Here is a 24,153-nt window from a genome sequence, read left to right as displayed (position 1 = left end):
CATTATGTCTAGAAAAACAATATATATTCCTGAGTTAAAAAATATTTTATTACTAAATGCTAACCATCATCTGAGTTGTAGTAAGTAGTAATCTTACTTTGATATTAATGGTTGCTGACTGATCAGGATGGTGAAGTCAGGCTAACTGTGGAAACCTCTTAAAATAAGACAGCACTGAAGTATGCCACATCAATTGACTAGCATTTTACTCACATTAGAACTTCTTTCAGGGTTCCTGGGTGGCTCAGTCAGTTAAACATCTGCCTTTGGCTTAGGTCATGATCCTAGGGTCCTGGGATTGAGCCCCCCATCAGGTTCCTTGTTCAGCGGGGAGCCTGCTTCTCCCTCTGCCTGCTGCTCCCTGCTTGTGTGCTCTCTCTCTGACAAAAGAGTAAATAAAATCTAAAAAAAAAAAAAAAAAGAAGAAGAAGAAAGAAAGAAAGAAAAGAACCTCGTTTGCACTTGTAGTCAATCCACTCAAAACCTGCCACTGTTTTTACCAATTAATTTTATGTAAAGTCCTTTGTTGTAGCTTCAATAATCTTCACAGCATCTTCACCAGGAGAAGTTTCTATATCAATAACCATTTTTTTTTTTTTTGCTCATCCATAAGAATCAACTCTTCATCTGTTAACATTTTACCATGAGATTCCAGCAATTCAGTCATGTCTTGAGGGTCCACTCCTAATTCCAGTTTTCTTGCTATTTCCTCCAAATCTGTAGTAAGAATAAATACAGTATTTATCAGTTAAGTTTTCTAACTTATGAAAGTATGGTTTTGTGGCTCCTTAAAACTCACAAATAGTAACATCACTGATCACAGATCACCATAACAAATACAGTAATAATGCAAAAGTTTGAATTACCAAAAGCGTGATAATTATTAAAATGTGACAGAGACATGAAGTGACCAAATGCTTTTGGAAAAATGGTATCACAAACTTTCAATTTGTAAAAATTGCAGTGTCTGTGAAGCAAAATAAAGTGAAGTGCAATAAACAAGGGGAAAAAAACAAGAAAGAAACCTGTATGTAAGTTATGGGAATCCCAGAAGAAGAAAGAAAGTGGTAAAGAGTTTATCTGAAGAAATAATAGCTGAAAATCCCTGGATTTCATGAAATACATGAATATACAAATCCAAGAAGCTCAATGAACTTCAAGTAGGATAACCAAAAGAGATATAGGTTGGGACACATAATCAAACCATCAAAAGCCAACATCAGAAGGAACCTTGAAATCAACAAGAGTGAAACAGATCATCATGTACAGGTGATCCTTGATAATATGATTCTCTAATTTCTCAGCAGCACTCTTGGAAAACAGAAGACAGTGGGATGATATATTTTGTAAGTGTTGAAGGAAAAACAAAACAGAATTTTGATAGAGAAATTAAGACATTTCCAGAAAAAAGCAAAAGCTGAGAGAGTTCATTACTACTAAACTTGCTCTATAACGAATGTTAAAGGAAGGCTTTCTCAGATGAGGGTTTTTCCAATACCACCACATAATTAACTTAGTTCTGACACTATCTACCTGAAGATCATGTCAGGTACAAGAGGTTAAGTGCTCCATCCTATAAGACTACCCCCGACTTTCCCACTTAGATATCAATCCTAAGTCCAGTTTGTTACCTATGCTTCTGACTGATCAGATGTTCCCATGATCCCTGCTTGGGTTTCATTAAGTTACTGGCATAGCTCACAAAACCTAGGGACACATTTTACTTTCTAGAGTACTGGTTTATTATAAAAGGATAAAACTCAAGACTATGCGGATAGAAGATATGCATAGGACATGGTCAGGGGCACAAAGCTTCCATCCTCTCTGAGTACCTTCCCATGGTTACCAACCCAGAAATTCTCTGAATTCATCCTTGAGGCTTTTATGGATGCTTCATTACATAGGCATGATTGATGAAATCACTGGCCATTTATTCAACTTTCAGGCCCTTTCCCTCTCATAAGGTCAAAGGATGATGAGCCTGAAAATTCAGATCCTTTAATCACATGATTGGTTTTCCTGGCTACCAGTCCCCATACTTGGGTTATATAAGGACTTTCCAAAAACCATCACATTAACACAACGAAAGACACCTTTATCACTTAAAAAATTCCATTGGTTTGGGGAGCTTTGTGCCAGGAATGAGTGAAAACCAAATATGTATTTCTTATTATAAATCATAACATCTTACCTTCAAATAGAAATGAAAGAATCTTGAGAGTAAGATTAACTCAAACACAGATGAACATACAATGACCTCTGGTTAAAGAATATATATATAAGAAAATATAAAAGCCAGTGTTATTATAATTTTAGATTTAACTCCACTTTTTTTTTTAAATTTTTTATAAGCATATAATATATTTTTATCCCCAGGGGTACAGGTCTGTGAATCGCCAGGTTTACACACTTCACAGCACTCACCAAAGCACATACCCTCCCAATGTCCATAACCCCACCCCCTTATCCCAACTCCCTTACCCCCAGCAACCCTCAGTTTGTTTTGTGAGATTAAGTGTCACTTATGGTTTGTCTCCCTCCCAATCCCATCTTGTTTCATTTCTTCTTCTCCTCCCCCCTTAAGCCCCCATGTTGCATCACCACTTCCCCATATCAGGGAGATCATATGATAGTTGTCTTTCTCCGCTTGACTTATTTCGCTAAGCATGATACACTCTAGTTCCATCCATGTTGTCACAAATGGCAAGATTTCATGTCTTTTGATGGCTGCATAGTATTCCATTGTGTATATATACCACATCTTCTTGATCCATTCATCTGTGGATGGACATCTAGGTTCTTTCCATAGTTTGTTTATAGCAGCAATGTCCACAATAGCCATTCGGGTGCACATGCCCCTTGGGATCACTACGTTTGTATCTTTAGGGTAAATACCCAGTAGTGCAATTGCTGGGTCATAGGGCAGTTCTATTTTCAACATTTTGAGGAACCTCCATGCTGTTTTCCAGAGTGGTTGCACCAGTTTGCATTCCCACCAACAGTGTAGGAGGGTTCTCCTTTCTCCGCATCCTTGCCAGCATCTGTCACTTCCTAACTTGTTAATTTTAGCCGTTCTGACTGGTGTGAGGTGATATCTCATTGTGGTTTTGATTTGTATTTCCCTGATGCTGAGTGATATGGAGTACTTTTTCATGTGTCTGTTGACCATCTGGATATCTTCTTTGCAGAAATGTCTGTTCATGTCCTCTGCCCATTTCTTGATTGGATTATTTGTTCTTTGGGTGTTGAGTTTGCTAAGTTCTTTATAGATTTTGGACACTAGCCCCTTTATCTGATATGTTGTTTACAAATATCTTCTCCCATTCTGTCAGTTGTCTTTTGGTTTTGTTAACTGTTTCCTTTGCTGTGCAAAAGCTTTTGATCTTGATAAAATCCCAATAGTTCATTTTAGCCCTTGCTTCCCTCACCTTTAACTCCACTTTTAATTTAACTTCACTTCAAGATTTATGGGACAAATGCATACAGTGTAATTATAAATTTATGTAACTGGGTATATAGTGTATACAGATGTAATTTGTGACATTAATAGCATAAGGGGGTGGAATTGTTATAGGAGTAGGGTTTTATGTGATTGAATTTAAGTTGGAATCAGTTTGAATTAGATTGTTATAACTTTAAGAGTGTTATATGTAATCATGATAATAACAACAAAGAAAATATATGTAGAATATACAAAAAAGGAAATGAAAAGGGAACCAAAATATTTCTCTACAAAAATGAAACATAAGAAGAGACAGTAATGGAGGAAATAAGGGACAGAAAATGATATAAGAGGTATAGAAAACAAGAAAAAATGGCAAAGTAAGTCCTAACTTCTCAGTAATTATTTCATGTGTAAATGTACTAAACTCTCCAATCAAAAGACATTGGTTGGCAGAATAGATTTTTAAAAACTGAACTATAGGCTCTCAACATGAGGCTTACTTTAGCTCTGAAGTCAGAATTAGGTTGGGAGTTAAATGATGAAAAAGATATTTCATGCAATTAGTAACCAAAAGAGTGCTGGAATGGCTAATAGTAAACCAAATAGACTTTGGGTAAAAAAATAAGCACAAGAAACAAAAATACATATTGATAGAAGAGTTAATTCACCAAGAAGATATAAAAATTATATGTGATACACAAAATATCAGAGCTCCAAAATGTATCAAGCAACATTCATAGAATTTAAGGGAAGAAGTAGCTTAAGATAACAGTAGGAGACTTTCAAAAATGCCTACAACAATCAGGCAGAAGATCAATAAGAAAACAGTGGACTTGAACAGTACTACAAACCAACTGGAATTACAATACATACATAGAACACTAGAACACTCTACCCAATAACAGTGGAACACACAGTTTTCTCAATTGCACATGAAACATTCTCCAGAATAGACTCTGTGTAAGACCACAGGATAAATCTTAATACATTTTAATAGATTAAAATCATATGAAGTTTCTTTTCAGATCATAATGGAATGAAGCCAGAAATCAACAACAGAAGGAAAACTAGAAAACCTACAAATATATGAAAATTAAACAATGTACTCTTGAGTAGCATATGAATCAAAGAAGATAAATCACAGGAGATTTAGAAGTGAGTTGGGGGAAATTGGAGGGGGAGACAAACCATGAGAGACTGTGGACTCTGAGAAAAAAACTGAGGGTTTTGGAGGGGAGAGAGGTAGGGGGTGAGCCTGGTGGTGGATATTAAGGATGGCACATATTGCATGAAGCACTGGGTGTGGTGCATAAACAGTGAATTTTGGAGCACTGAAAATAAATAAAATAAAATGGAAAATAAAAAGAAAATACCTTGAGACAAATGAGAAGGAAAACAGAACACAAGATACAGAAACTGATGGGATGCAGAAAAGCAGTGCTAAGGAGGAAATTTGTAGCTTATATGCTTATATTAAAAAAAAAGAAAAGAAAAGAAAAAGATCTCAGATCAATAACCTAAACTTACTCTTTGAGGAACAAGAAAAAGAAAAGCAAACTAAACCCCAAGCTAACAAAAGGAAGGAAATAAGAAAAATCAGAACAGAACAAAACAGAGATGAGAAAAACAACATAGGAAAAATGACAAAACCAAAATTTTTTTTCCAAGATTTTATTTATTTCTTTATTTGGAGAGAAAGAGCAAGCATATGCACAAACTGGGGGAGGGAGAGAAACAAGCCGATTCCATGCAGGAGCACAGAGCGTGTCTTGGGGCTCAAGATCCCATAACCCTGAGATCACTACCTGAGCCAAATCAAGAGCCAGATGTCTAACCAACTGAGCCACCCAGGTGTGCCTAGAGTTGGTTCTTTGTAACAACCAACACAATTGACAACCCTGTAGCTAGACCACAAAAAAGAGAGAAGACTCCAATAACTACATTAGAAACCAAAGAGAATTTTAAGAACATCTGTATGTTTAGATTGGATAATCTAAACAAAATGGGCAAATTCCTAGAAATGTACAAAACTGAATCATGGCTAAATATAAAATATGAATAGACTTACAGCTAGTAAGGAGACCACTCAATATCCAAAGCTCCAACAAAAAAATGTCATGGGCTAGGTGCTTTCACTGAAGAATTCTGCCAACACTTAAAGTTAACACGAATTTTCATCTCTTCCAAAAAATTAAAGCCGAGAACATCCTAACTCACGCTATATAGCCAGAACTACCCTAATAGAAAACCTATCTAAGATGCTACAAGAAAATAAAACTACAAACCACAGTTGCTTATGAATATTAATGCAGAAATACTCTACTAAATACTAGAAAACTGAATTCAATGGTAGTATATTAAAAAGATTATATGCCATGGTCAAGTGGGATTTACTCCTGGAATGCAAGGATGATTCAATGTACAGAAGTTAATCAATGTAAATACATCACATTAGCAGAATGAAGGATAAACTCCCATGAGATCATCTCACTTGATACTGAAAATGCATTTGACAAAATAACAACTGTGAGATCTCTTTATTTGGGATGTGCTATGTATCAAGCTCTACATGAGGCATTTAATAATGTTTTGAATCCTCAAGCCAACACCCTAAAATATGTAATAGGATATTATTGCATCCCTCTTACATATGAAGAAGCAGATGTTTGGTCTTCAAAAACTGAAGTCGTTTGTCAAAATCATGTCTACACAGTAAGGAGTAGAGTCAGTAGGTATGTTCTAGATTTTTGGATTATAAAGTCTAAAGCATTTCTCATGTGTTTTGTGGTTTTTGCTCCTTTATCTAAGGAGAATCAAAGTGAAGTTTCCAGGAGCTGATTTGCAAAAGTCAGTCAGCAAAAGCCCATTGCAAAAAGTCATCATTAAGCTGATGGGCTTAATAAAATGGCCTTTGGTGTCTTCATTCCTGTCCCCATCCCCACTGGTAACAATGTGCTACTATTCTGGTTGCATGTTAACTTTTGTTGCTGAATTGAGGGTCTGACCCAAGTCACTCCCATTCTGACTTTGGACTGCTGGATGCCGTTCCCCCCACTCCACCCCCCACCCCCCAGCTCCATCCAGGGCTAGAAGGGTTTGCATGGACCCAGCTGCCCAATAATGGAGCAGGACCACGGCACGCAGCTGCAGAAGCAAAAGAAAACACAAAGGAAGTTCACAAATTGAGAAAGCTGGAATCAATTTGGTTTTGACTCAGAGTCATGCTCTGTCTCTCTAAAAGATTGGTGCCAGCTCCCTGAACTTGGGTTATAAATAAAAGCCCGAATTAAGAGTTTCCAATTTTTAACGAGTTTTAATAGGTATATTGTTTAATTTCCCAACAAACTGATGAAATGCAGATCTGCTAAATTGTAAAAATGCCTGCGACATTTGTTTACTTGGACTATTACAAGAAAAGAGATCTTTTGAGATTATATCCTTTTTGTTGTAAACCTCAAAAATATGCTCCTGAGGACTTCTGACATGGTACATCTTAAACTTTTACGATCCCTTCTGAACGTATTCCTTTGCGTGAGTACCACCGCAGCTGGGGAGATCGCATACCTATTAGGCTGGGAACCCCTGCTTTGTACCTGGGAAGGGGAAGAGCAGATGGGGAGTCAATCTGTGTGGCACTTAGCCTGACACTTGGGTTTTTCTCTGACTTAGAGATTTGGGATTTCTGGGGAGGAGACGCTGGAATGCGAACTAGTTGTTGTTGGGAGTTATGCACAGAAGTAACTCCACATTTTGCTTAGGTACGATTTATTTTCTGATAGTCTTACAACATCCTTGCTCTGTTACTGGCCACATGCATAGAGGTCACTGGACTGACGGTAACAGGAGAAGCCTTCAGTGTAAATCAAGCGATTAAAATGGACCCAAATGCTATGCGTGATGTTAATGGTGGCTGCTCTACCAAGTAGGTTTCATATTATGCCAGTTTCATAATTCCAACCCAAGTTCTTTTATAGGAACCTGGTTTATTAAAGATAAAGCCCAGGCGCCTGGGTGGCTCAGTGGGTTAAAGCCTCTGCCTTCGGGCTCAGGCCATGATCCCAGGGTCCTGGGATTGAGCCCCACATCAGGGTCCCTGCTCAGTGGGGAGCCTGCTTCCTCCTTGCTTTCTGCTGCTTCTCTGCCTACTTGTGATCTCTGTCTGTCAAATAAATAAATAGAATCTTTAAAAAAAGAAAAAAAAAAGATAAAGCCCACCTCCCCCATCTCCCTTAAGAAAATGGAAGTTTAAAAAAAGGGAAGGTTAAGAAAAAAAAAAAGAAGAAGAAAACAATTTTCGTTTATAGTACACACCAGGTCAAGTGACTTCTGCTATCTTCTCTAGGTTGCACGTTTTAACCACGGAAATAGAGCTGCATGCATTAAGCAAAAATTTTCCTATCACCGAGGAAATCTGCTTATTAGGTTTGCCAGAAGCTGTCCTGCCTCCCAGCCAAAATGACAGACTGGTGAATCCTCGGCCACTGGCTGTGGGCGGCTTATCAGCTTCTCATCTCTGAAGATAGAGGGTACAAGTAGGTCACAGGCAAAGGCACTGGTGGCCTCGTTTCAGTCGCACCTCCAGATTGAGGAGGTTTGGCTTCTTAAGCTAACCTTCGGGGTCAAAGCAAGGGGGAGGGGGCAAGTTAGCAGGTGTCTCTGGAGGCCAGGTATCTCCGAGCACTAGCAAGAAGGAGAGCAGTAAAAAGCCCCCTCTCGTGCTATTTAGAACCCCATCTCTTCCCTACCAAAACCCTTCCCAAGCCTTTAAACAGAAGACTAGCAAATCCAAAGATCAGTTCTGCCCTCTGGGATTTTTCAAAATCCATCCCACCCTTGTGGGTTGGAGGAGACATCTTCCTTGCCCGCAGAGAGGACTGGCCACTAGCCTCCAGTCATGCCATGTCTGGCTGCATTTCTGAGTTCTGACCAGTAGCTAACTCTGCTGTCAGCGTTAACTTCTGTTCAAGTTCAACTCTGGAAATATCCTTCCTTTATTCTCCGTTTTTCCTTCCTCAACCCACTGCACACTCCCCTGTCAAAGAAAGCCTTTGTAGAGCCAAAAGTAAAATGCCGCTTTAGAGCGGTCTCCATTCCCCGGGGTAGCTGGCATTCTGCAGAATGGAAGAGGAATGTGCCCTTTCATTGTATAATCATCGCGTCTACAAACAGCGGAGACACCCCTTACTGTACTGGTCGGTGATACACAGACGCATGGCTGATGAGTAATCAGCGTGACAGTCATCTGGGGATACGCAAGAGAGAACAATGAGTAAAAACTGATCCCATAATATAAAAATGACTATCACAAACCTCGAAAGATGTTTTCATCGTAAACTGAGGTTTTTGTTCCTTGATCAATTCCTCTGCTCTTTTATTCTTTATTTCTTAAAGTCTGAAGAGCTGCCTCCATCCACACCTGCTCTTCAAGAGCGAGTGGGAACCCTCGCTCCCTGGTGCTCTCCAACTGCAACCCACAGCGGGGCTCCTGGGGGTGGGATCCCACGACAGGTGCAGCGGGTGTCCCGAAGGTGGGAGGGCTGCGAGCCCGCATCCTTCTGGTAAAGACGCTTCCCCTCCACCTCACGACACTAAACCCACTTTCACAATATGTAATGCAGATTTTCAGGTGACTCTTCAAGCCGTCATTTCTCCACTGCGGATTTAGGATACTCTGACCAGCAATTTGCTCATTTTCAATAAAAGCTAACACCAAAGCAAGAAATACACAATTTCAGGGAAAAAGGACAGAACTTGACTTCTTTCCCTACTTACTACCTGTGTTTTTCTCCTTCTCCTGTAGATTACGAGCATCAACATTGATAAAAGGGCAAATGTCTTGCCTTTGGGGACTAGAGTGTTTTTGATGGTAATAGCACAAGGAGTCTTGGGGTGGAATGTCTTAGGAGCAGTTAAAGGTTAGCAAGATGAGTCGATAGGCCCAGCAATGTCTTTGAAGAAGGGCGGTGTTGTGCACTCTGGAGCCAGCAATGAAGTTACAGGAAGCTTCCAGCCTCTTTCTCCAAATTTCCATACACAGCAGGTACTGCTGCAAGTTGCCTGGGGCCAGGCACAACAGCACCCTGGCGGCAGACGTGATGTCACAGGCTAAGAGTTGCTCCAAGCTGAAAGGCTCTTTATAGATCATAGAGACTGACTTCCTTAATTTACTGGCTAAGGCCTATGTAACCTAACTTGGATTACGCACAAGTGTATTTACAAGCTTTCCATACATTGTTAATCATTTTCACATAAATGATGTCATTTGTTTCTCTCCCCACAATTTGAAGTACCCATACTCGTTCCATTTTGCAGTTGGGGAAGTTGAGGCTCAGAAAAGTTCACAGCTAGTTCTAAATCGTAGAACAGCAAGTGGTGGGGCAGAGACTTGAGTCTCAGTTTTATAAATTCTGGGCCCTTGTCCCTTTAGGCCACCCTGTCCATACCTAGAGCAGCATGGCCTCTGGGGAACATTTATTTTATGCTTTCTAGGTGTCTGGGACTGTACATAGCTCATAATCTGGGCTCCTGCGATGTGTGAGCCATTAATAAAATAGTGTTGATGAATTGTAATAAACTTTATTTTCTGGTTATTTTTAAATTTCGTTAAGGAAATCAATCAGAGACTTGGATTCCCCCCCCCCCTTCATTTTCTTGTACAGGTAAAAAGTCCCATTTGGGCTCATCCCATGAAGTTGGTACAAATGCACCTTTACACAGACAATGATAAAATCTCCTGGGAGGTACCTGGGAGAGTATTGAATCCAACTTTGTCATCTTTAGAGAGGAGAAAATTCACACCAGGACCTTCAGGTCAGTTCTCTGAGGCCACCCAGCTAGCTAGATGCTGAGCCAGGACTGAAAATCAAAATGTCTGATTGCCAGTTCAGTTTATGAATAGTTTTTAGCCAAGAGTAGCTTGGTTGTTTCCTATTAGTGCTTCTCTTTTCAAGACAGCTCTTCGAAGAGGATAGGATAAAAAGGGACACTTTTAGGTCGAAATGTGTGTGTGTGTGTGTGTATCCAGACCTACAAGATCAACAACTAAGCACGTTCATCTGAAAGAAGATGAGAAAAACTAGGAGCATTTCTGTTCTCTGTTATATTTGTCCTTCCTAATCAAAACCATGTGAGAAGCTAGAAAAGAACTAAGAGCCCCGTGTGATTGCCAAAGACAAAGAAGGGACAGTGGAGAAAGAAAAATGAGGGAACAGGGAAGCAGAGACCCAGTCTGATTTCCAACATGTTAGCACACAGTCACACTTCCAGTTCTTCATCAGATAAGAATGTTTTGCGCAAATTGGGCCAATTTATGCTGCACAGGAAAGCCTGTAGCTGTGCTCTCAGCCCACCACTTCCTGTGGGAGTCAGCGAAACAGGCTCAGCCCTTCCATTCCTTTGACCAAAATGCTTCCAAGCCGGAGGAAGAACCTCGCCGCTCATCCTGCCATGTGGTGGGAGGAGTCCATGGTCAGCCCCTGACAGCCGTGAGGGAGATATTGACCTCTTCTCAGGTCTTTTGTTCCCCATCACGCAGGAGTGCGTGTCAGTAAGAAAGCTTAACCTTCTTTTGGCTCCCTGCACTCCAATCACTCATTATTTATGCAAGTTAATTCCTTGCAGTTGTAATTGTAAATTTCCTTTTTCCATGACAATGCAAGCACTTTTAGGTATCGGAAAAGGCCTTTTACCTGCTTGCAGCTGACCTCCATCCACAATCCCTTTTCAGCAGGGCTCCAAAACCTTGCATCCAGGACTCTGAGACAGGAAAAGCTCGCGGGGGGGAGGCTGCCTGCTGAGTTTCATTCCTTGGATTTTCATTCTTAGATCAACTTCTCACGAGGCCAAATGGCAAAGATAGATAAATGATGTGGTGTCATTTAATTGGTTTTACACAAAATTCACAAATTTTCATTCATGATCATCTTCAAACGTCTTCCCAGTCGTCTTCTGACCTACTCTTCTTTTTTCCTGCTTCCCTTTCTCCATGATCACCCCCATGCTGATAATAATAAGATCCCATAGTCGTTTTCCAGGTGCCACCACCTTTGCCAGGGTATTGTTGGGACATTCTGTCATCCCTCCATCCCTTTTGATGTCCCCCTGTGTCTGAGATGGGAATGGAAAGAGAGTGCAGCTGACTCACCTGGTTCCAGTCGCCTCGTCCAAGAGTGCTATTCTTTCTGTCTGGTTCTTCCTTGAGTGTTTTCCTTGTGGGCTCCTGCCCCTCACTCCAGTCTGATCTCCTCCTAGGAAAAATGCTGCTCTGCTTGGAAGGTTCTTTGGGCCAACCAAGAGCCCTCAGAGTCTCCTGGTCTGCAATAACAAGAGCTCACCCCAAAGCTGATTCTAGGCTGGCACTACGTGTATAAGAAGCAAGACAGTAACTCTTTGTTCAGGGATGGAAGCCTGTGAGATGAAATGGCGTGTCCACCATCCACACAATTAGTGCAAACCACAGGACTGAAAAGACTCAGCTCTGAGCTTTAAGTCAGTTCTCTTTCCAGCATCCAAGTTCTAGTAAAGCCAAGCTGCAGGGAGCATCAGCAGAGGGTCAGTGGGAAAACTTTCTGCTCAGAGGACTTTGTCCTCTGTTTTATTTTTTTATTACTTTTATTACTGAATAAGAAGAATTATTTATTTTCATTAGGAAATCTAACTGAGTAGAAAGCCCAGAAACCCTGGGTGGGGATTGCATAATTTATAGAGAATTCTGTGGAGGGCAGGGGACAGGAAAAGGGGATGACTGAGGCAATCAAAAATTCCAGAAATGAAAGGAACCTAAAGATCTTCTTCATAAATTCCAGATTCTTCATAATCTGAAGATATTCTTGCTCAGTGCTTACACCATTTTTAAACCCAGGTTCTTAGACAATGCTTTTTCAGTAAAGCCTCTATGTATCTCTATAACACAAGGTTTCGAGTAATTTCTCTTGCATTTGGGATCGTGAAGATATGCACCCTTATAGATTATTTTGTGTCCCAGGAGGGACTAGGTAACTTGCCTTCTACTATCCACCAAGGATCCCTGTAGCACAATGCTGCAGAGAAAGACAATGCCACGAGATAGCCTCCCTATAGATGGTTAGCTGCCTCCCCAAGATAAGAACAGGTTTCCTGTCTTCTAGTCAAGAGCTTTACCCTCTATAACATTCTGAGTCCCTAGAGTTCAAATGTATCAAGACTGTGAGATGTACTTAGTGTTTTCAATTCTTCAAATTCTTTAAAGTGCTCAAAATATTTCCCTGGGGAGAGTTATTCTAGTCTTCTTCTGGGAAACAAGCACATGGTATATCCATCATCCACATGGTTCTTTAGTCAGAGAGAGAAACATTGATGTTAGAAGCAGAGAATAGAGCCCCAGCCAAAGTCTTGATCTGCCTCTCAGCAAAGGGGAGGCACGTGAATGAGGATGAGACCTGCATAAAAAAAGGCCCCCATGACCACTCGAATTTGGCATAGTAAGAAATGGTGAGGACACAGCCCAAAGCAGCATAAAGCCTAATTTCCAGATTTAAAATTTTAAAAATAAAACTAATCAGGCAAGTGAAACAAGAATTAATAAAGGCTTGTAAAAGTGCCCCAGGAATCTTTAGAAATTTAAGCAACACTCTGTAATTAATACATATGGGACTTTTTTTTTTTTTTTTTTTTTTAAGAAAGAAAAAGTACAGCTGTACTGTGGACTCACAAAGGAAGACAGAGGGTTTCATCTTGAAAGCTATAAAATGATCTTTCTCTGAGAATATGAAAGAAGGTAGATTCAGACTGGAGCAAGCCTGGGAACTATAAGGTACAGGAAAGGACAGTAGTCCCTGGAAGGAATGTGTGAGCAGAAGGGTTATAGGAACTTTTAAGGCTTTTATGAAAGGACTGGAGAGAAAAGAAACATGGGAGGCCTATTAGCAAGTCACAGAAAGATGGATTTAATGATGAACATGACATTCTTGAGATAATGAACTCTATCATTAAATTCATCTTTTAAAAGGAGGAAAGAAAATATATTCCAAGGATATGAATACATATATATTTGGGGGGAGTGAGATAGGTAGAATCTGAATCTTTGTTAAATTGGCCACTAGTAAGCAAGCAAATTTTAAAATAAAATGAGTTCAACAGCAAGCGCAACTACCCTGTGGTGTGGGAAGTGGAGAGGGGGAAAACCCTGAAGAGGAGGGGTGGGGCATCGGGGATGCTGGTGATGTCCTTTATCTGCACTTGTGCCAGATTACAGAGGGGGTGTTCTTCATGAAAATCTGGTTGGCTGTTTACTGTGACCCATGTGCTTTTATGTATGTGTAACAAGGGACTAAGAAGTAAAATAAAAATGAAATAAGATGGAAGTTTTAAATAAGGTAAATCTGAGAACTCTGGTGATATATAAACCAGAATCAAAGATGGGGTGGTAAACTAATGAAGTCATAAGGCAGCACATAGATATTTTTAAAGATCAATAGTGAGCTGAAGATGAAAAAAAATCAATCAATCAGGTGCAACCACATCTTACTTTTTTTTTTAAGATTTTTTTTAAAATTTCTTTATTTAACAGAAAGAGAAATCACAAGGAGGCAGAGAGGCAGGCAGAGAGAGAGGAAGGGAAGCAGACTCCCTGATGAGCAGACAGCCCTATGTGGGCCTCAATCCCAGGACCCTGAGATCATGACCTGAGCTGAAGGCAGAGGCTTAACCCACTGAGCCAACCAGGTGCCCCACATTTTACTTTTGCCAGGGATATATTTCTGTGCAATTTTATAAATTTAATAATTTATTTTAAATTTAAATTTAAAATTTTTGAGTTTAAATTTTAAATTTTAATTTTAAATTTTCAAATTTAAATTTTATGGTGGGTGGTTCTAATTCATAAGAATCTTACATCCCATTTGAAATTAAATCATCGCTCTCTTATTTTTCTAAGTTTCCATAAATACAATTTATTTAAAATGAGACATATCCAAATTTGTAGAAAGGAATGAAGTCATATAGCCTAATGTGACTTTCAGGGAAAGACTGGTCAATCAACCAAAAATAATTTGATTGTTAATTAGGGGGCCAACCCAACACTAGTTATCATCAAGGATGCAAAAGAAGTAAAAGTTTGTTTCTATCAAAAATGAATAATCTAGATGGGGATAAAATGCTAATAAATGTGAATACTTTTTTTTAATCACTCAATGTTGTCTCTGTACAAATGATAATATGAATGTGGTATGAACATATGTTATCTCAAATAAAGAATGACTTTGACTCTCCTGATAAAGAATGTTGAAGATGTTGAAATAAAAACTAATATGTTGACTGAAAACTGTATAGATTATAAACTGAAGGCTATTTATTTATTCCATAAGAATTATCTGATGGAGATCAAAATTAGATGTCATCTCCTTAGATGAGTTCATTACAATATTCAAAGAATATTCAAGGAATTTCACAAAAATGACATTTCTAGATGGCACTAAATGACAGCATTTTGCAAAAACCCTAGAAAGTTTTAAAAAGAGGAAGGGGAGGAAATAAGAAACATGTCCCAAGTTCAATGTCAGTACCACTGGGAATCAATTACCTACAGGATAGGTGGGAGGACATTGGTCAGCGCCAAGTGCCAAAGGCAGTGTTGGAAGTAAGAATGTAAACCAAACTATGTCAGGCTTGGGAACATGATTTAGCGGGAGATGGCAAAACAAATAGCCAGAGTCTATGTCTCCGTTTCCCTAGAGGGGAAAAAAAAAAAAAAAAAAACCTTCTCATATTGAGCAATGAAAAAACAGTCTAGCAGAATGAGCAATGGATCTTGGTAATGTCCGTTTTTCAGCCCTTTTTCCAGTCCACAGTCTGTGAGTGAATCAGAATTTTTCCCTTGGTTGAGTTGACTTCTGGCTGAGTGTGGTAGGCTAAATAAGGGCCCCACAAAAACATTTATGTCCTCGTCCTTGGAACCTGTCACTCTTCCCTTATATGACAAAGGGGGCTTTGCAGATATGATTGACGCGGGCTTTGATACAGGAAGATCCAGGGAACCCAATGTAGTCACAACTGTCCTTATAAGAGGGAAGCATGAAGGAGAGATGATGCCAACAGAAGCAAGAAGCAAGAGCGATATGAGGAATGGTTCATAAGCCAGGGAACACAGCAGACTCTAGAAGCTGGAACAGACAAGGAGAAGGATCCTTCTCTAGACCCTCCAGAAGGAACCAGCCCCAAGGACATCTGGACATTAGCCAAGTGCAACTGATTTCTGACTTCTGGTCTCCTCAACATATGGAAATAGACTTGTGTTGTTTAAAGCCATTTACCTTATGGTAATTTTGTATAGCACATTAAGAAACTAACACATTGAGTAAAGTGCTCAGTCTAATTAGACCTGGTTTTCTCTAGGATGCTTCTCTTTCGGGGGCAGTTAATCAGTGTGTCATTTTGACAGAGGGACAGGTAAGGAAGTCAAGCAAGGTTCACAGTTAAGCAAGGTTTCTTGCATCCCTTTTGGGGGGAATTTTTCCTTCTGTCTTTGTGGCTCTAGAATCTTTATGCTTGGAGCCTCAGCTTTTTGGATTGTTATAGAAACCCACTTACTGGGCAGTTGTCCTGAAATTCTTGTCTATCAAGAATGCATAGGGATTGGTACTCCAGGGGAAAAGAAACTGAGCACATGGCTTAAGAAAGAAAATTGGCAAGTTATAGATTAAAACACCAACTCTCAAGTGTAAGTGTTCAGATGTTTCTATAAGTATTCTTTGACTCGAATGTCTTTTTGGTATGTGATTTTTTTTCCCCTCATCTTCACAGCAACAACCAAAGTGTGAAAAGGATACTTGTAAAGAAAGGTTTAATACGTTTTTCTCCCTCATTGGATACTGGGCTCTTTGAGGTCAGAAACCATGAGTTATTATTCTTTGTTTCTCCAACAACTGGTGGAGTACTTAGTGAATAGCAAGTGACAAAACAGGTATTCCATGGAAATAGGAAAGAAAAGAAGGAAGGAAGGAAAAGAAGAGAGAAGGAAGAAGAAAGAAAGAGAAGTTGTATTTTCATATTTTTTTTTTATTGAAACTGAGTGAACTGGAGGGCCAGAGCAAATTTCATCAACAAGTAGATATATAATCTTGAAATTTATTTATAAAAAGCATTACATTTAGTTTTGTACCAGTTATCAGCCTACCAAGTAAGCTTACTACTGAGCCTAGATTGGAGGACAACAATCAGATATAGTGGTCTGGGTAATGAGAAATCATAATAGAAAATGGTGGTGCTCCAAAATGAAGTGTCAAATGAAATTTGAAAGGAATATTTTGGATATTTTAAGACTAAATAACTAAGCTCCTACCTCTTTTGTGTGCTTTTTAAAATAAAACTAAGGTAATCATAGACAGAACCTTGGGGAGGTTTCCCACACATTGTACATCCATGACAAGATTGACATAAGACAGACACGTGTCAATCATTCTAGGAGAATGATAAGAAGCTACTTGATGGAAAGAAAAAAGTCTTGTGCTTGAATAGGAAGGCCTCAATAGATATTTACGGTTGGATTAAACCTTTAGTAGGAAGGGCACTGGGAAGAGAAACTGTTTAATGTGGAGAAGGAAATCCTTGAGTTACTGGCTACATAGATGCTGAAAGAAACTTGCCCCGAATGTTCTGGCTTCATTCAACTCTTCTGGGCGTAGCATTTCTTAGCGGGCTCCAGAGTTTGTAGTGTCCAGGCAAGGACGACACCGCATATTGACAAGGGTGGTTGACATGATTTGCATGTGGTGGGGCGTTGGGCTAGTCTTGGGCCAGGCCATAGGATGGCCTTGCCCTTTCCACAAGGGAGGACATCTTGGCAGCAGAAAGGAGCAGCAGGAAGTCAGGAAGCCTGGATTCTAGTCTAATTATAACCCTGGGACCATTCCTGACCACCCGAGACTAAAGTTTCCTCCCTTTGGCATGAGGAGGTTGAGTCAGATCAACTCCAAAGTCCCTTCCTATTCTGAATTCTATAACTCTCCCCTTGGCCTAGAGAGCAGTGTTGTGCATTAAAAAGGAATTTTATCCTCTGTCAGGTTCTTCTGCCCCAAATATTTTAGGTCCTGACCTGTACACTGTAAGGAACAAATAGCATCTCCTTTTGATCCTGGGGTTAAAAATATTTAGTTTTTTGGTGCTTGAAACATTCTCTTCAACTAAATATCCTAACCTTGACATAGCTGAATTTGTACTTAACTGTTATAAACACATACTACTGGCAAGATCCTATAAAATAATTGACTTACAATGACCTTGGTACTGGTGGCATAACAGCTCGAGTTTTTCATTATCATTCTGTGCCAGATAAGGGAATTTTCCTCGCATTCAGCTGATTTTCAGCCTTTGTTGGGTAGTGGGTAGTCAGAGCTTTAAAATGCTCACCATGGAATGCTGCGATGTGAATTTCAACAGCCTATTTGGGTAGCTATTTTTAGTCTCTAAATACATGATTAATGTGACCATTTTCTCCTTATCACTCTCTTAGATTTAATTAACAATCGGTGTGATTATTCTTCCAGGTTGTGATGCAAGGTGTTGAAACCTTTGAATCATGATCTCAGCCTTATAGATTTAAAAGCTACCAAAACTGCTTTTGATGGGACAGGGGCATGATTTTCTCTGCGGACTAGTGAGTTTTGAAAAATCTCTTTGCAGACCTACATAGTTATCGATTATAAAATAAATGTAAGCGGGCCCGTGGTTCAAATACGGCAACAAAAACGAATTGTGTTGTTCCATAAAATCTCACATGTAAATTTAATGAGCATTTCTTTTGCATAGATAAGATTTGGGAAGATTTGTTCTCAGCTCAGGTTATTCTCCTTCTTTGTGTTATTCCTTTCCATAGCAACAGCGTAACCCAGGAAGAAGCCAGCCCTGGAGAGCGAGCTGGCTGCCACTCCGATGTTTGACTGCCGCACCCCAGTAAAGACTGGTCCTGCCAAGGTAGACTCTGTGCTCCTCCCTGAAGATAGGATCCTGATTTCCTAAAACTGAGATGGATGTGTTTAGAGCTATCTCGGAACCACGTGACAAAATAGAACTTTTACTCAATTTTCAGGTGGTAGGTAGAAACTGGAACTCTTCTTTTCCTGCCCTTTCCCACTTATTACTCTCATCACCAACTGAAAGCAATATAGCAACCAAAGCAGTTGAATCCCCTTCTTATTTACTCCAAGTAACCCAAAGCAGGAATTTCCAAGAAGTCAAAGTTGCGGGACCATGAAGGAAAAATGGTAAGAATAAACAAGTGGTAAGTGTTTAGTACAGGGTCTGGTACATTTGAGATATTCAGGAACTGGTGACTATTATTAATGACCTAACGGCTACTATTTCATACCAGCCTTGTGTTCTCTTCTATTCTTCTTGCTGCCTAGGAATTTGATGCCTAAACTGAATATTCACTATAGCAAAATTCTACTCCAGGTAATTAATTAGCACATCCCATACAGTTAATCACAATGGGATCTTTAACTGTGTCTCTGAAAAATGTACTATTGCATTTATAAATAAAAAACCAGTTTTGGGAGAAGGGTTCAGATGGAGTCATTTCTAGAATCAAAGGTATATAATTTTACTTTTATAAGATATTGGCTTGTGGGAAATAATGTTATTTATTTTAGAAAAGAAATTGTGTACTCATAAAAATCAGTGAGCTTGACCAAGTTACTCAGAAGTGGATCATTTGAGCTTTGAAGGAAGTTTAATCCACGCTCTAGCATAAAGTTGTTTTGACGGTTTAGGAACTCGGTTAAAATGTCTACCTTAATTTCTTTATCTATAAAATGAGAATTATGTTATAATACAAGATTCGTTCTTATAATATTATGGTAGAAGTATACATCCCTGGAGGAACAATCCCCAAATAAGGTCTTAGCATAACAGTGGAAAGTCATTTATGGTTGGGAGCAGAAAGATGGGCCAGAAGGATTGTCATGACACAAGTATCTCTGTGATGTTAGGAACCTACAATTGTCCCTGGGGCCATGCAACCAGTTTTGAGCAACTGAAGTCTACGGGCTTAAAGAGAAGACATCACGGTTATGGGAGAAAAGTAATCTGAATCTCTACTTTGTATTGCCAGACAATAAAAATTCACTTCAATTCAAATATGAAAGAGTACATCTTTTATTTATTTATGTATTTACTTACTTACTTTTTAAAGATTTATTTATTTATTTGTTTGACAGAGAGAGAGAGAGAGATATCACAAGTCGGTAGAGCCACCGGCGGGGAGTGGGGGGAGGAGCATTTCCCCATTGAGGAAGGAGCCCAATGCAGGGCTTGATCCCTAGACCCTGAGATCATGACCTGAGCTGAAGGCAGAGGCTTCACCATCTGAGCCACCCAGGTGCCCCAAAAGTATATCTTTTAAAAACCAAAAAATTTTACTGGCTGATTACAGAGCTGTGATAGTAATGACGCCACATCATGTTGGGTAAATGATGCCTGGTACAGAGAAGGCCTTCAGTAAGTGTCCGTTAAATTAAATCTGATTGTAGGTGATGCAAGGTACTTTGGACATAAAACATACCACGAAATATTAAATATCGAAAATACAAATGTCAACTATTATTCAGGAAAAATTAGAGTAAAGCTTAAGTGATTTGATTCCCAATCGATTCATTTACAGGGGTTTTCTGAGAAATATTTAATAATCAATGTAAAGGCTTGAGATTTTAAAGTGATCTTTTGAATGTATTTTTATGCCTTTTAGATCATTTTATGAATTTGTACATTTTGGCTTCTTTCTTTTTTTAAGATTTGTTTATTTATTTTAGAGAGACAGTGGAGCGGAAGAGCAGAGGGAGAGGAAGAGAGAGAGAGAGAGAGAGAAACGGAAGCAGACTCCCAGCTGAGCACAGAGCAGGGCCCTACCCAGGGCCGGATCTCAAGAACCTGATACCATGACCTGAGCTGAAATCAACAGTCAGATGCTTATCTGACTGAGCCACTCAGGCACCACTGCGCCTTTTGGCTTTTTGTCAAAAGTATTTATGGGATGACTACCAGTTCACCCCAGGTGTGAGGGACTTTTCGAAGCTCTGGGGAAGCAGAAGTGGACAAAACAGGAGAAAATCATACCTTCATGGAATTTAGGCTAGAGTAGGGGGAACAAATAAATATGTAAATTATATAGCATATCAGATGCTAATAAATGGTATGGAGAAAAGCAAAGAAGGAAAGGGGGTGAAGGATGTTGGGAGGAAGGTATATTCAACAGCATGGCCAGAAAAGCCTCCCTGAGCATTTGAGCACAGATGTGATGGAAGAAGGAAGTGGTGAGCCCTGGGGGGATCTGGAGGACCAGCAACCTACACAGAGAAAACAGCAACACCCAGGGAGATGCCATGCCCTGCGGTCTTGAGGATAACAAGGAGGTTGCATGGTTGGAGTGGAATGAGCAAGGGTGAGAGCAAAGGAACCTGAGTCAGAAGGGTAATGTGCAATCAAATTGCACAGAGCCTTTAGGTCACAATAAGAATTTAGTCTTTTATTCTGAGATCGGTGGCCTTTCACCTTTTCTTTTCTTTTAATTGCAGTAAAATAGGCATAACATGATATTTATCATTGCAGCCATTTTTCAGTGTACAGTTCAGTGGCATTGAGTGCATTTACTGTGCATTACATTATCATCATCTGTCTCCAGAACCTTCTCATGTTGCCCAGCTGAAACTCTATACCCATTAAACAATTCCCTATTCCTCTGACTCCCAGCCCCTGGCAACCATGATTCTGCTTTCTGTCTCTAGCAGTTTCCCTCATCCAGGTACCTCAGCTAAATGCAACCATATCATATTTATCATGTCGTGACTGGCTTATTTCATTTAGCTTAATGTCTTCATCTCTTCGAGTCTTCCAGGCTCATTTATGTTGTACCATATTTCAAAATGTCTTTCTTTTTTACCACTGAATATCCCATTGTATGTATATGTCATATTCTGTATATCCATTCATCCACTGGTGAATACTTGGCTATTAGGGATAATGCTACTGTGACTATTAGTGTATAAATATCTATTCAAGTCCTTCCTTCCTTTTTTTTTTTTTTAAAGATTTTATTTATTTATTTGACAGAGAGAGATTACAAGTAGGCTGAGAGGCAGGCAGAGAGAGAGGAGGAAGCAGGCTCCCCGCTGAGCAGAGAGCCCGATGCGGGACTCGATCCCAGGACCCTGGGATCATGACCTGAGCCGAAGGCAGCGGCTTAACCCACTGAGCCACCCAGGCGCCCCTCCTTCCTTTTTTTTTTTCATTAATTATTTTTATAAGTCCTTCCTTTCAATTCTTTTGGGTATATACTCAGAAGTGGAATAACTTCAGGTTTTTGAAAAGAAAGATGTCTTAGGTTTTTCAGATTACTCTGACTGCTGTGAAGAAAATAGGCTATAAAGAGACAAGGGTAGGGCGCCTGGGTGGCTCAGTGGGTTAAAACCTCTGCCTTCAGCTCAGGTCATGATCTCAGGGTCCTGGGATCGAGACCCGCATCAGGCTCTCTGCTCAGCGGGGAGCCTGCTTCCCCCTTCTCTCTGCCTGCCTCTCTGCCTATTTGTGATCTCTCTCTGTGTGTCAAATAAGTAAATAAATAAAATATTTGGAAAAGCCCACAAGATTTTCTGGCAGATAGGTTGCTGGTTATGGGGGAGAAAAAGATGAGTCAAAGATGACTCCAAGATTTTTTTCCATTACAATAGTCAAAGTGTTCTTTACAGGCTGTTTGGAAATAAAAATCATCTAATGCAAGTTTCTAAATGGATGTATTTCTGCACATTTCAAAGACATACTACATTTGCATGGAAGATGCGAGTAGAGATAAAAGACTTTGCATTGATGTGTCTCCCCAAAGGCTCACATATTTTATGGGGAGGGGGAACTGAGGCTTTATGAGACCTCACAAAAAGCAAGAGATGATACTGTGGGCAAATATGACAAAGCTTAATCATTTATAACCTAATACTGAATGATCAGGAATCTGACGTGAGTTTGGCTTATTTTTGAGCAAATCTATTAGAGCTAATATCTAAATTTTCTTTTCTTTTTTTTTTTTTTAAAGATTTTTATTTATTTATTTGAGAGAAAGAAAGAGTGAGAGAGCATGTGCATGAACAGGGGAAGGGGCAGAGGGAGAAGGAGAGAATCTTAAGCAGATTATGCACTGAGCACGGAATCTGAAGCAGGGCTCCATCTCACCACCTTGAGATCATGACCTAAGCCAAAATCAAGAGTCAGACGTGGAGCGCCTGGGTGGCTCAGTCATTAAGCATCTGCCATTGGCTCTGGTCATGGTCCCAGGGTCCTAGGATCAGCCCCACATCAGGCTCCCGGCTCAGCGGGAAGCCTGCTTCTCCCTCTCCCACTCCCCCTACTTGTGTTTCCTCTCTCGCTGTCTCTCTCTGTCAAATAAATAAATAAAATCTAAAAAAAAAAAAAAAGAGCCAGATGCTTAACTGACTGAGCCACCCAGGTGCCCTTAAATGTTTATTCCCAATAAAACCTTTCATATTTAATATTAACAAGATCACATAATGTTTTAAGTATGAAAACGCTCAGAGTTATGAATCAACAGAAAGGTCACTAGCTAGGCTGTACACAAATGTTCTATAATCATAATTTGTGAAAAAAAATCACAGCCAGAAGTTCTTATTTTATCATCCCAATAGCTGTGGGAGCCTATACGATTATTTTACACAGGGGTGACTGAGTCTCTAAGAAGTTTAAGAAACTTGCCCAAGATCACAAAGGTATTTTTTAACGCTAATAATTTGAGCCAATATTTTGGAGACTGGTTGAGAATCCAAGCTGATTGAGCCTGATTATTATACCCAAGATGCAGCCAGAAGGCAGGCAGGAAAGTTTGATTGATACCTATACCCACTTCTGCCAGAGTGACTCAGAATGTGATGCTGTGTCCATCCAAGTGCACCAGTGGGAGGAACAATTTTTCTGAAGTCTGCAAACTTTTCAAGAAGGTATTTCCTTCCAGATACTCAGTGTCATCATAGTTTCTCTGGAGAGGTTTCCTGGGGATGACAGGTAAGGCTGCTTAGGTTTTCACCGCGTGAGGCCAGCGTGAAATACACAGCATGAAATCAATCATGTCGCTCACTCAAAGTGCATCCAAACTACATAGAGGTGTGCGGCAGCCAGGTATCTCTAGCCTCTAACCTTCTCTGGCTTGACTTATCCAGGCAGGCGTCTTCAAAGGATAGCAAAGTCCCGCCGTTGATAAATCGATCTGTGCCTGAGGAATAAGTGACATCTAGTTCTTTCCGTGTGGTAACGCACCAGACAAATTATAAGAATTGAGTCAAATGTAGAAAATATGATTAGCCCCCCAACAGGCTATAGCTACGTGAAGCCAAACAAGAATAATGTTTAGCCAGCCATCAACGGTCTAAAGAGAAAGCAGGTATAAATACAAATATTCAGATATTTGCAAAGTTAACCATTCATGAACTTAATGCATTCAATAATTCTCCTGGCTGCACACAAGGTGGGGTGACAGTCAAGAGAAACAGTGGCTCTATCTTTTACACCCTTTTAAATTAGTTCCTTCTCTGGGATGCTTGGGTGGCTCCGTGGGTTAAGTGTCAGCCTTTGGCTCAGATCATGATCCCAGGGTCCTGGCATCAAGTCCCGCATAGAGTCCCACATCTGGCTCTTTGCTCAGCAGGGAGCCTGCTTCTCCCTCTGGATCCTTCTCTCCC

General features: G+C 39.9%; 1 long non-coding RNA gene across 1 annotated transcript in view; it reads right to left on the bottom strand.

The window, feature by feature from the left end:
* Nucleotides 1-478: 478 nt before the first annotated feature.
* The window catches only part of LOC123389774, a 47,439-nt gene continuing 23,764 nt past the window's right edge, over nucleotides 479-24,153 (bottom strand). Inside the window, exon 5 of the long non-coding RNA XR_006604408.1 lies at nucleotides 479-717. This is a non-coding gene — a long non-coding RNA (uncharacterized LOC123389774). The remainder of the gene's footprint in view (nucleotides 718-24,153) is intronic.

The sequence above is a fragment of the Mustela putorius genome, unplaced genomic scaffold, assembly GCF_011764305.1.
Source record: "Mustela putorius furo isolate JIRA1106 unplaced genomic scaffold, ASM1176430v1.1 tig00004013_pilon_pilon_pilon, whole genome shotgun sequence".
Classification (NCBI taxonomy): domain Eukaryota; kingdom Metazoa; phylum Chordata; class Mammalia; order Carnivora; family Mustelidae; genus Mustela; species Mustela putorius.
Note: the sequence above shows the minus strand (reverse complement) of the source record. Positions and strands in the feature narration are given on the sequence as shown.